Source organism: Chlorocebus sabaeus, chromosome 20 (genome assembly GCF_047675955.1).
Source record: "Chlorocebus sabaeus isolate Y175 chromosome 20, mChlSab1.0.hap1, whole genome shotgun sequence".
In the NCBI taxonomy this organism is placed as follows: Eukaryota; Metazoa; Chordata; class Mammalia; order Primates; family Cercopithecidae; genus Chlorocebus; species Chlorocebus sabaeus.
The window spans coordinates 73,829,495-73,843,717 of NC_132923.1; the positions used below are offsets into that span (position 1 = coordinate 73,829,495).

Genomic DNA, 14,223 nt, shown 5'->3' on the forward strand with positions numbered 1-14,223 from the left:
AACTTAGGTATACCCCACACTCAGCAGTTCCACTCCCAGGTAAACACCCGACAAATGTAAAAATTCACCAAGACATACAAGAATTTCATGGCGGCACTATTTAAAATAGCACCACAAGGAACCACCCAAGTGCCCAGCAACAGCTGAATGAGTAAATAAATTGTAGTATATTCAAACAGTGGAATAGCATATAGCACTGAAAACGAAAGAACGAATACAACACATACCATCATGGGCGAACCTTAGAAATACAATGTAGAGCAAACTAAGATCGATGCAAGAGAACACATCCTGCATAATTTCATTTTAGTTTTATACTAAAACTCAGAAAAAATTAATCCACATGTTAGAAATCAGCATGGTGGCTATGTCTTGGAAGGATAGTAACTAAAAGGGGACACTGGGGGCCTTCTGGGATTCTGGGTGCTGACTGCATGAGTGTGTTCACTTGGTGAAAAGTCATTGAGCAGTGTACTTATGATTTGTACACTTTTCTGTATAATGTTATATTATTTCATTGAAATATTTTTAAAACCACATCTGCCTAAATTTTGCCCCCATATATTTAATTTCAGTCGATCTGGGGTGAGACCCAGTTACCTGTATTTTTTAAAGATTCTCAGGCGGGTACAGTAGCTCATGCCTGCAATCACAGCACTTTGGGAGGCCAAGGTGGGCAGATCATGTAGGGTGAGGAGTTCGAGACCAGCCTGGCCAACATGGTGAAATCCCGACTGTACTAAAAATACAAAAAATTAGCTGGGCATGGTGGCGCACGCCTGTAGTCCCAGCTACTCAGGAGGCTGAGGCAGGAGAATCACTTGAACCTGGGAGGCAGAGGTTGCACAGAGCCAAGATCACGCCACTGCACTCCAGCCTGAGTGACAGAGCAAGACTCAGTCTCAAAAAAAAAAAGTTGTCAGATGTTTCTATTGCGCATCCAGGTTCAGGAATCACTGATTAGGATTACCACTGACTTCTATTTCCCGAATTTAATCTCCTTTGTTTGCATATATATATGTGTGTGTGTGTGTGTGTGTGTGTGTGTAAGTCAGCCGAGTCGGCCTTTCGCTCTTGTCGCCCAGGCTGGAGTGTAGGGGTGCGATCTCGGCTCACTGCAACCTCCGCCTCCTGGGTTCAAGAGATTCTCCTGCCTCAGCCTCCCAAGTAGCTGGGATTACAGGCACCTGCCACCACACCCAGCTAATTTTTTGTATTTTTAGTAGAGACGGGGTTTCGCCATGTTGGGCAGGCTGGCCTCGAACTTCTGATCTCAGGTGATCCGCCTGCCTTGGCCTCTGAAAGTGCTGGGATTACAGGAGTGAGCCACCACACCCAGCCTGTTTGCATATTAAAAGAGTTTACTCATTGCTTTACTTTTCATTTTTCTGTTTTTTTTCTTCTCAAAATAAGAGTAAAATAGCCACTGCAATCATGTGCACCCAGGCATCTCCATGTCACTGAAATGAATGGAGGCTGGAAAAGCAGTACTTGCTCAGTGTCAGCACTTGACTTGCAGACGTGTTTGTACTCTGGTACTTCAACAATCCCTAACAAAATTAATTTATTCAATTAGCCAAACGTTTATTGAACCCCTACAATAATAAGAGTTAATGATTACTAACTTTATGAAGTGCTTCCCTGGGCTGGGCATGATCCTATATCCTTTGCTTATGTTCTGAGGTTAAGTGTGCAGACTCTGGAGCCAGATGACCCTGTTAAAACTCTGGCTTTGCAACTTAGTTGTGTGACTTTGGGAACGTTACTTTGCAACTCTGTGACTCAGTTTCCCCCTCTGTAAATTGGAGATCATAATAATACTGTTTCTTGAAGTTGGGCTGAGGAGCAAATAAAGTTTAACCACCTACTGTAAGTAAGTGCCACCTACTGTAGCAAGCGCTACATATATATGAGCTATTCATTTTCACAAAAACCCAATGAGATGTCTGCTTAAATAATGCTAATTTTGTACTTGAAGAAAGTAAATTCAGGGAGGTTACATAACTTGTCCAAGGTCATACAGCTGGCAAACAGCAAAATCAGGATTCCAAGCCAGGTTGCCTAATCCCAGCACTGGGATACATTGCCATCACACCCTTTCCTATGCTGACATATTTCTCTCTGGGTCTGTGCTTTGATAGACACAGGGATCACATTTCTAAAAAGAAGATTCTGCTGAAGGGATCTTTCAAGAGCCTCAAAAGCGGGACCATTTCATGAGCCAACTCGTAGTGACAAGCCCTGCCCCTGCAAGTGAGAAGGGGAGCGCTTCCCAGTCAAGCTCCATGTGTCAAGGTGGGATGGAATGGGTAAACTTTTTTGCTCCCTGAAGTCAAAAATACCTTTTAAAAATGAGTTTGTCGTGTCTTGTTGCATAATACCAAGCAGTATTTATAGAACGTGGAAATGAATATGAAAACTTGTATTTTGATTCATGGCCTCTTAGAAGTAAGTGGTGCTTTCATTAATAATTCTGACTTGACTTTTTCCTCCCATATTATTGGAATTTTTGAAACTTTACAAATATGTTTCTGACTGGGATTAGGGAATGGAGAGTGGAGAGGTAGGAAGAGGGAGGAAGCACATTCCTAAAGACACTAACACTGCCAATTTCTGAGAAAGCAATTCCATGTATTGAGAGCTCCCATCGTGTAACAGATAGTTTGCGGTATTTGGTCCCTAATACTGTTAATTAGATATGTAAAGATTGCATTTTTCTGGAGTTAATTTTAAATAAAAACCTTCATTAAACAATATCTCTCAGTAAAACTGTAGGTCCTAACAATTAATAGGCAAAACTGTGTACCTAAGATTTTTATTATATTGATTCCAAGATAATTCGGTTGGCAAAAGCATTGTGAATATCTCTCCCCACGTTAATACAAAGTGCTGCTATCATTCCGTTGCTTTTTTAAAAGATGGCTGCATCTTACCATAAAATGTATTTCCAAGTTTTGTCAAGCATTAAGGTGATTGATTTTGTTTCTTTTATTAGGAATTTAGGTTTATCTTACTGTTTTAATAGACTGTTTAAACACAAGCCTGCTTTCACAGGCCTCCTGCTGCCCAAAAGCCTCCTTGTTCAGCACAGAGATTTCTTGCTGATCACATTTTTCCTATTCTTTTCTTTAAGCAAACACTGAAGGCTTTCAGCAGCTGCCCAAGATATCACTTTAAAACCCCTTAAGGCAGTTTGAAAGGCCTCCAAAAAAGCATGACATTCAATCAAAGTTCAGTAAGGAAAGTTTTAATGAATAAACTTAGTAAATTAGAAAGCACTGCGGCAGAGTGATTAACTCTCATTTGGGCATTAGTGTTGAAATTAATTAAAATGTTTAAGCCATAGGAGGGAGGCTACCTCGTCAGGACCTGGCTCTGCCCTCGGAGTCAGTCTGGATCCAGGAGTGATTCATCTTACACAGATGAGAGGGGGATAAAAGGAAAAGAACAGTCAGGACAAATGTGTTTTCAATGGTGCTTAGCAGCAGGAGACCACTGGGACTTCAGAGCAACGCTACTGGAGTGTGACATCATAATACGGTATGTACACTGTGGAGTGGAGTGAAAAGGACTTTGCACTTACATTCTTGCCCTCTCTCCTTTAGATTGGATGCCATGTATATTCATTTCTCTGCCAGGCAGAATGGTGCAGTCTGCTGTCTTCAAGACCACTCACAAATGAGCTCTGTTTCCCTGACTCTTTTTAAACCTGCTTCCCACCGTTAAAGTTCATGCGGTGACATGAAGAGGTAGGCTTGGTGTCCTGGTGGATTTCCCTAAGATCAACTCCACAGAATGTATAAAAATATAATTGCTTCAAACAGACTCTCAGACACACAACAATGGATTTATTGTTAAATTCCCTTGACAATATGCAGGGCAGAAACCATCTTTTCAAGAAACCCAAAATATTCCATTCCCATTAGGTTTTAAAATATCTTGTAAGCTCGATTTCTTTCCAGAACTATGGGTCTGTGGATCTTCTTATAGAAACCCATTACCATGTGGCTGTTTAACAAATCCGTGCCTGCTTAAAATTATAAATGACAGCCCATTTCATAAAGAGAAAAGTCCTCCATGACAGGAAAACAATCTCCGTTGGTTCTCCTTGGATAACAAATGGACTTGCATCAGGCCCGGTACCACAGCTGTTTCTAAAACAGTGTGGCAAAGGACTGCCATTCCTATTTCAGGGGTCCTAATTAAGGAGCTCGCAAAAATGAGTGACCACCTGCAAGTCTGAATTATTACCATCAGGAGAAAATTATCATGATTTGCTACAGATCTACATTCATAACTTGAAAACTGTCCATCTTCCTTATTTTTTGCTCTATGGATTTCTTGTCAGCCACAATGTCAGAGGTCACTGCCAGAGTGTCCCTTTGGTACCCATTAACTATAACCAGCAAACTTGTTCACTATTGATCCACTATGTCTAAATATCTATTATGGTGGATATAAAAGGTGGCTTCACATCTTTCTAAACAGATAATTCATAAAGGCCAAGGGGTCATGACTTGTGATATATTATTCTTTCACTGTATTTGTGACTGAATGGACAAAGAGAGAGACGATGCAAAAGGGGTGCCAAGGGTCATGAGTGTTAGACTAGAGAGGTAGAAAGTTGTGTGTCAATTGGACACATTAACATCCATATAAATAATAAAAGGCATTAATATTTGTTCACGACCTCATTATCGATTCATTCTACTCAGAAGCAGAGGTTCCTAGAGCGAATGAAGACAGAGTTGATTTTTTACCACCAAAGTTCAGTCGAGGTTGAACTCTAGACTGGAAGTCGACTGGAGACAGTAAAATATATTCCAGTAGGCATATATGGGGTCCTGGGATTTTGCAAGCAGTGCATCATCCAGGGCAAAGCAACTGTTTGGGGCACAGAAGCCTCACATAGAAAGTGTTAAGGGTCTGCAGGACCCTGATGGGCTCAGCACATCACCACGTTCCTTTGGGACTGTTTGATTCATCATGTTATTTAACCTCCACTGGTTCGTATTGAACATTCAGCAATACACTACAGAGGCCATTGCTAATGTTCCACACGCTTCCAGCCTAAAGGAAAGCATCTCATTAAGAGAACAATAAGGATCTAATGAGTGAGCCTTGCTCACAAGTTAGCTGACGTTGGGATCATTTAATGCTGTTTATGGTCTTCTACCCACTGGAGAACCCGGAGATGTTGCGCTTTCTCAAGACTACAGTTTGGAGGAAAGTAAATTGAGATGAATCATGCTGAAATGAGATAGTTAAAATGTCATGCTCCATAAGTTTGAATGCATCCTTCAAGTTCTGAACAGTAAAATGCAACTGAACACTGAAACAAGAGAAACAAAGAAAAAGCAGATAACTAACAATACAAATCCAACTTCTGGGGCAAGGATGCTTCATGGGGGAAACCAAAAACATCTTTTCAGAGCCCTCCTTGAATACACACCAGCATGCACACACACATACACACAGACACACACACAGACACACACACAGAGACACATAGACACAACACACATACACACACACACACACACACACTTCCTCCCAAATTTCCTTCCTTTGCCACCAGACTTCAATACATTACAGCCTTTAAAACAACAACAACAACAACAAGCCTATTATGGATCAGGGGATGACACGTCAAGCTTATAAGATTCTTAGAGACCAATAAAAAACCACTAGCTTTATTTCTGTTTACAAATGTGAGCCAGTCCCTAGACTGGCTGGGTAAATTATAAATTGTCCCCAGTAAATGTGGGAGCTAGCGATCACATGTTTCTGAGTCAGGATAGGCCTTTTTAGTTTAAGGAGTGGATCTAGGAGAGGCTTGGGGGTTGAGAGGGTGGGATGTGGGAGCTACACGGTTACTTTGCCAATTTCTCCTTCCAGAGCCCCATTCATTTCAAGTATCTACGGACTCGATGACCTCTCTAAGTCAAAACATCCTAAGAGAAATCCAGGAATGACCTAGTTCCTGGAAGCCACCAATCTAAGTGAATAGTCTAACCCTGGGGATAGCTTTTCTTCGTTATGTGAAACCCCAGTTACTGAGACAACTGGGATCCTGAGGGAATTTTCCTTTGATGTCTGTGGTTCTCAATCTTTTTGTGGATCAAGGACCCTTTTGAGAATATAACAAAAACTATGATCCCTCTCTTGAGAAAAATATTGATACACAAAATTTTGCATATGGTTGAGGGATTCATAGCATTCTTCAGATTGCCATAAGTTAAGAACCGCTATTCTAAATACGGTTAAAAAACAAAAACAAAAACAAAAAAACAGATGAGCATTGATAGAATTGCCCTTCTTCTTCAATTCAAGAAAGAAAGAAAGAAAAAAAAAAAAACGAAGTTTAGAGATGAGCCAGCCATTGTAACCCCCGAACTCCAAATAATACTGCCCTTAATAATAATATCCAAGTGTCATGTTAGTGGTCTCTATGGACATCTCCAGTCTTCATAATAATTTTTATTTTTATTTAATGTTTGGAGATGTTGTAAAAAGTGACTACTGTTTCAAAATGTGACCTCTGTGAGGTTTAAAACCTACTGAATCAGATGAGATATGAAAGTGTTCAATATAATGTATGACTTAAAGCTATGTTTTTTAAACTTTAATAGGAAATGTCTGACTCTTAGATCACTGTTTCTAAAGCCTGGCAGACAGAAACATGTCTTTTAAAAAGGTCTAATTTATATACCAAATAGAGATCCAGCAGGTAGAAATGATGTCTTTCCTTTTTACCTCATGCCAACTAGAATCTTTCATCAGCTTTGAATACACCTCAGCTCCAGCCATATTTTAACAATGCTAACTCATCTCATGTATTTTCAAAAATCTTTCAAGTACTATGCTAGACAGTGGGATACTAAGATAAGCAAATCACGGTCTTTGTCTTTGGGAGGCTTATAGTATTGTGGGAGGACGGGTGTGTGTGGACACTCATGCAGCTACTGTGGTGGCTCCATCCATTCCCTTCTTCATCCCTCCTGACAGAATTCTTTTTTTTTTTTTTTTTTTGAGACAGGGTCTCACTGTGTCACCCAGGCTGGAGTACAGTGGCATAGTCTTGGCTCACTGTAATCTCCACCTCTCAAGCTCACCTCCCATCTCAGCCTCCTGAATAGCTGGGACTACAGATGTGCACCACTACAACTGGCTAATTTTTGTATTTCTTTTCTTGTAGAGACGGGTTTCACCATCTTGCCCAGGCTGGTCTTGAACTCCTGAGTTCAAGCAATCCACTTATCTTACCTTCCAAAGTGCTGGTATTACAGGTGTGAACCACTGTGCCCAATCCAGAACTCCATTTTTATTTGGGTACCCACCCCTCCTGTATATAAGCTATGTGATCTTGGGAAAGCAGACCCACACTGGGCTATACCAATCATGGTAATCCTACACACACCCTTGCCTGTGATTGGTTCAGGCATCATGGCTTCAGCCTATTGCTTAATTGGTCCAGGGATGAGCATGTGACCTAAAGCCTTCATCACACCAAAGGGAAGGACAACTGCAGGAAGGTTCTCTCTCTTCCCCTCAATGCATGCTGCCCCAATTGCTTTTAGCAACTGTCTTGCTACCAGTGGGGAGATTGACCTGAGGACAAAACAAAGATATCTGGGATGGCAGATCTGAGAAAGTTACAGAAACCCTAAGCAGAAACCCTAATCGTATCACATCTGGAGCCCAGTCTACATCCCAGTGGCTTTTATATGAGATCAATCTACTATTTTCTTTTTGTTTAGTCTTCTTTGGGTAGGGCTTTCTGTCCTATGCAGACCGAAAACTTCCTGACTGTCATCCCTGCTATTAGAGAGTGAGAGTACCCCTGGTATGCTACAAAAATCTTCAAAAAAAAGCACAGAGGATGGACACAATCACCCTGGTGGGAACTTTCTGGAGAAGGGGATACTTGAACTGAGTTTCGCAGGTTGAATAGGAGTTAGCTGAGCAGATATAAAAGGAAAAGGGGTTCTAAAGAGAAGAACAAGTGAACAGAGGTGTGCTGGTGCCTTCAAGGTTGTTGGGAGAGTTGCATGGCTAGAGTGAAATGAGCACTCGGGATGTTTTGGAAGATGAGACAGAAGAGGTAGCAAGGGTGGGATCATGAGGGGCCTCACATTCCGTGTGAATGTGGATCTTCTATCAAAGGTAGTTGGGAGCAATTGAAAGATGTTAAGCTAAGTGTCATGGTAGGTTTAGCATTTTAAATAATTGCTGGTGACCAGTGTGGAAGGTGAGTTGGAGACTTGGAGGTGAGTTGACAGTTCTGGAGACAGGGGGACCAGTTCAAGAGTCTCCATTTTGCTGGAATTCTCAGTCATCCTCTCCCAACAAGGGGCAGAAAACATGGGCTCCTTCTGGACAGTTCAGAGATGGAAGCTGTGAAGACTGGTACAGATCCAAGTTGGTGCCCAAGATATAGAACACTTCACAAGGTCATGGAATGAGCCCCTTACTTGCTGTGTGGCCTTAAGCTATATGCTTAACTTCTCTGAGATTCCATTTCCTTGTCAATAAAATGAAGATCCTAATACCTACCTTGCACTATTTTGGTGAGTAAAATAACACTTATAAGCAGATAAGGCTACTCGATAATAGAAACTAGATTAATGACTCACTGGATGATTGAGTGACTGGATGACATGAGTGGTTTTCCCTACTTATATTAGATATGTGGCTATAGACTTCAAAATGGCAAGCCCAGTACTTGGGGAGGTGTTACCACCAGATGAACAAGTTATCCCCACTACTTTCTAAGTTTAATTCTCATAGAATTTTTTTAAATGAGGGCACATCTGCCCACAGGGATTACAGAAGCTTCTGTTCAGCCCTTAATTAAAACAACATGCTTTGAAGCCCTGTGGATTTGCAGCTCTCCATTCTTGGGACTCAAGAGGAAGCATTATTATAAATTGCTTTGGAAGGAATTGATTAGGGGTTTTCCATATGATACCCTCAAACGGCTTGAGAGATTAGGTTTTGGCCCAAGCTCAAGGGCTGCTGTCCAGTTGGTTTGGACAGCCTACAGGCACAGGAACTGAGAAAGGTGCCTGTCTGTGCTCCTTTCCATAAGCCAGATCCTTGGGTCTCCCAAGTTGACTGTGCCCATTCAGGGGTGGTCAGAAGAAAGGGCTAGGGTGGGACAGTGGGGAGCTGGTGCCCACCTGCAGATGCTTGGAGGTATAACATGCAGTGGTTGAGAGATTTGCCATCAGAGGCATCCAGGTTTTTGAGTTCCGGCTCACTCACTTACTACCTGTGTGACCTTGGGCAAGTGACATAACTTCTCTGAGCTGTGACTTTTTTCATTTGGAAAAGTGGGTTTTATTTACTCCAATTCTACAAAGTGGGAGTAAATCTCCTCCTAAGGTTATTATGTAGATTAAATAAAACATTTATGTGAAGTATGTATGCACCATAGTTTATAACAGATGGTTAATAAACATAGGCTATTATTATTTATAATGAACATCTGTAATGTTGAATCTGTCCATCAAGTAGCTGCTCCCTGATTTCCTTTTGGGGAATTACCTTTCCTGATTAGGTGTAGTCTTGGTGCCCTCTAGTGTGCTGACTGTCCACCTTAGAAGTTGAAAGGTGGAGGCTCTGCCCACCACACTTTCCTTTCACCACCTAGTCCAGCCAAGATGTGAGCATGTCTCCTGAGTTCAGGCAATCAGAGTCTCTCTCCTGAGACCTTGAATCAAAGCAGAGGTAGCAAACACAGTGAGATAGTGCCTGAAGAAGACGGTCTTCCCTTCACTCCTGTTGGTGCCCCAAATAGTTCCTACAAAGTCTCCATTCTCTCAAAGGGCCAGAGTCCGTTTCTGTTGCTTGCAACCAAAGAAATGAGACACTGTTGCTTTCTGCCTCTAGGAAACGAGTGTTTCCCTTCACAACCTGCTTCACTTCTTGTCTTGTCTTTACTCCAATACGTAGGGCACTGCCACCACGGCCCTACCTAGAATGTTCCCCAAACACAGCCTAAATTTTTATGACTTCATGCACGTTTTCAAGATGTCCTTTCTGTTTGGATGTCCATATCCAGCCCTCATCCTCCAACAGGCAAATGCTAACTCATTGTTCAAGCCCTGGCTCAAATGTTGCTTGCTCGGAAAGGCTTCAGTGACTGCCCCTGACCCAGCAGTACAAAAACATTTCACTTCCTCCACCTTTTTCATGCTTTCATTGAAACATTTACTACACTTGCCATGTTGTATCACAGTTAGATTATTTGCTGCCATCTGCATTGTGTGCTCTTTGGGGATGGTCTTGTTCAGTTTTGTTTCTCTAGTACCTGATTCAGAGCAAGAGCACGAAGCATTTTTGTTGAATAAACGGTGAAGAAATGACATTTCTTACAAATATGTGATTTGTACAATTTTATATGCAAACATATGCATGGCATGTCTAGATAACTTCAGAACTGTAGGCCAATTCTGTAGACCACCCAGTTCTCCCAGTAGTGGTTAGAAACCTGTCCTTGTCTCGGCCAAATTGACGATCTGGATTCATCTGAAAGTTTAAGATCATTGTCTCAGCCTCTTCTTTGAGAGTTACATCCCAACATAATTACATAACACTAGTAACTAAGTCTTCTATGGCCCTGACCACATCTCAAGCACCAAATCAATATTAACTCATGTAATCCTCATAGTAATCCTATGAAGTAGATTCCGCTATTTTTCTCATTTCAGAAATGAAAAAACTGAGGCACAGTGAGGTCGAGTCGCCTGCTCACGGTTACATGGCTGACCAGTGAAACAGCTGTTTCTCACCTCAGCTGTGCTCTTCCATAGGATGCTGCCTCCTCTGAATCCCAGAGGAACGAGCAGATTCCGCACTCAGCCCAGTTTCACAGCTTGGGGGTTGGACGCCGGACAGAAGTGGCTGCATGTGGAGATCTGCCCACCTTGTAAGAAGTATTGACAATGAGTGCAGGTTTTGCTAAGCTATAGTGGGGTAGTGATGAAGACAGAGCAGGTTCCTCCCATGATATTTGATCATTCTGAGTCCCAGAACTAACCCTCTTGCAAGTAGGGGTCACATTATTTGCTTTGGCTAAACTCACCAAGCTGGGTTTTGTAGGCAGTAGAGTTCAGTGGTTAAGCTTTTAGGTCAAAGAGTACTGAATGTAAGGCCTGGCTCAGCTGCCTGCTGCTGTGTGAGATCTTGGGCTAATTATTTAACTGCTGGGTTACTCAGTTTCCTCACCTGTAAAATAGGGCATAATAAAAGTCTCCATGTCATAGAATAGTTATGAAAATTAAGTGAGATAATTACACGGAAATTACTTGGTATATCTGGCACCTATTAAGTGATAGTATTATACAAATGTTAGTACAAAAATTTGTGCTAATTATGGGATATTTAATGACCAGTAGCATGTTGGGTCTTTCAGGGAGCAATGCAAAGCAAAAGAGTAGGGCTGAGAAGTGAATGTCCATCTACTTTGCCAAGCAAAGTGCAGTCCTTAAGAATTTACTCCACTGCCTGAAGTTGCATGGCTGGCCACCTAGTTCTCCAAAGGATTCCACTAGGTACGAGCACAAGACAGGGTTTGCAGTTTTCACACCCAGTAATTAGGGCTGATGGCTCAATAGGATTATTTTGTATAGCAAACCCAATATCCTCTTTACTATTTTTTTCCCCTTTCTGATTTCCAATTGAAAAAAAAAAAAACCCTTCAATGATAAATTTGGTCAAAATGCTTATTTTATGACTAGTGCCTGTTGCCAAAGACCTGATATTTCTCACAAATCCTGAGTTGTGAGTTGTGACAGCCAGTGCTTGGGTGAAGTTAGCACCTGCCTCATCCCCAGGGAGAAGTGAGGACGTGATTTTCCTGACTGAGTCCATTACAACACATGTGCCCTGACCCCTGGGATTTGGGGAGGGGGATTCCCAATCTGCCAGTTCATTTAAGCTTTCAACTTCACAGATTCCAGATTCAGATACAGAGAGCCTTCAAATGCGTTCTGTGGAAACCAGACTTCATTGTAAAGTTCTCTATTAGCTGCAAAACAAACAAATATGTATAAATAAAGTCCATTTTAAAGTAAGAAATAGATTCTCTTAATGCACCTGTCTCAGCTTTTAATAAACCCAGTTTACATGGTTTACAAATGAGACCCATTTTCTGAGAGATCTTGGAGTTGAAAATTGGGGTAGAAGTGAATATAAGCGTAGGAAGGTATTACTGTACTCTGGGAGCCTCCAATACACTTAAAACACATTAATAAGCCCTCTCCATGGGGGATTCAATAGGATGAAAATAATCTTCATGCCATCCTCTCTCTATTTGTCCTTCATAACAGGGATATGAGAATTATGCACTAAATAACAATCTCAAAAGGCCAGTCCCACAGAATGTGGGACCCTCTTGGGACTGTGTGTAGGTGTTGTCACTCCATAGCTGGCATCAGGGTGAACTGCTGCCACGGGGATATGGAACAATTTGTAACGTAGCAATTAATGGAAATATGAGGAAGTATTCACTTAGCAGGAAACCGGTAACTGCAGGGATCACCAAACAGAACAGTACCATGGCATGCCCAATATCCCAAGGGATTCTGAAGACATTGAGATGACAACCAAACGCTAGGCATCTTGAGAAGCCCCTCTGTGCCCCTTTGTTGTTTGAGGCTGAAGCTAAAAATGATACCTTCTCTTCCGCCCAGGTTTTGAGCTATACGGAAGGGAGGAGCTGTTTTGTAAAAATGCAGCCTCGGAAATGTAAGGACCCACCATGCTTGCTCGCTTCACCCTGGGTGAACAGCATTGTCAGATCCTCATTAGGAAAATCTTCCACTGGGCTTTCTCCTCAGGGTGCGAGGGAGACCTGGGCTGTTGCAGAGCTGCCTTTTGCATCGCCTGGATGATTGTGAAACTCCCTACTCGCCACCCCCCACCAACCAAGAAAACCCATCGGCTTAAGTACCAACCCCCCACCTCAGTTCTCATATACTTTCATCTTGTTCCCAGGATCCACTAAAGTAAATAAGATGTCCACCCCGATAATGGAAACCCCACGAGCTCTCAGTTAGTGCCTTTTCATGCCAATTAAACACATTTTATACAGTCATCGTAGATGCATCAATGACTGCATTCCGAGACGCCAATAGGGCCGCGGCAGACATCAGCCTAGCAAATGAAATGTATTTCATGCGCGTTTTCTCTCTGTCTTACTCTAACCACTTGGCAACGGTCTCAATTGAAAACATTGATTCTGAAAGATATATATGGGTATATAAACTGATTAACCAGCTTATTTGCTGCTGATTACTTTACTAATAAAGATCTCAGAGTGCTTAATTTAAATTAATACTTCTTTAATGAAAATCCAGCTTAGAGCATTAAAAACAATCTTGACAGATGCATTTATTGCACAAACATACATTTATCTACGCCAAGCCAATTGAACATACAATCATATTTAGTTGGAGTTATAATTGATAATGATTCTACAATTATGACTTCAGTTAGATGTGTGTTGTTCACCAGAATTACTCTGATAGTCTCAAAAGGTTTTCTCATTTTGGAGGCTGTGAGGACCCAGTGGGAAGTACATGGAAGTTTGTGAAGCAACTGCAGAATATTTGGTTACTTTTGAGATGAGGAGTAAGATATCCTTGCTTCCCCTCCCCCTCACTCCATCCTCCTCTGCCTTAAAAAGCCAAAAGGAAGGTGACTGACTTTCCAGTGTAGTAAAAATTGAAAAGGGGACAAAAGGTGTCAAGTGTTAAGACCTAGGGATTAAACAAAATTGGGTTATTGATTAACCAGTGTGTTGGTAACCTGATGTTCGTGGCAGCCAAATACCAGAGTCTCGCGCCTCTTGGAGTTTATGGGCCAATCTCTCCCAAGATGTGTGAGCTTGTGCCGCCGCCAGTGGACTCGCCAGCGGCCGAGCAGCTCAGAGTGACAGCGACTCAGCGTCTGGAAGCCCCACTGGGCTGTGAAATGAACAAGGCTCTCTGTGCCCCTGATGCGGCCCGGGCGAGCCCCGGGGCTCCAGAAGCGAGCATCTCCCAGCTCCTAAAGAGCAGACATATATCCTGCCTTTAAGACAAGACTACAATTGCAAATCTGAGAATATAAATTACACTTTCATCTTTCTTTGGTTTTCTTTCTTTTGCTTCAGTTTTCATTCCAGGATAAACTTTCCTGTCAAAGGGACATTTCTGATGTGTCAAATTCACCACT

General features: G+C 42.0%; 1 long non-coding RNA gene across 3 annotated transcripts; it reads left to right on the plus strand.

Annotated features, from left to right (window-relative positions):
* Positions 1-2,177: 2,177 nt before the first annotated feature.
* On the plus strand, positions 2,178-14,135 carry LOC119626206 (uncharacterized). Of its 3 annotated transcripts, none has more exons than XR_012089884.1 (2): positions 2,178-2,295; positions 13,832-14,135. It is a non-coding gene; the product is annotated as an uncharacterized lncRNA (long non-coding RNA). The 3 variants fall into 3 exon arrangements; XR_005242354.1 differs by lacking the exon at positions 2,178-2,295 and adding an exon at positions 3,358-3,540; XR_005242353.1 differs by lacking the exon at positions 2,178-2,295 and adding an exon at positions 3,702-3,749.
* Positions 14,136-14,223: the final 88 nt, after the last annotated feature.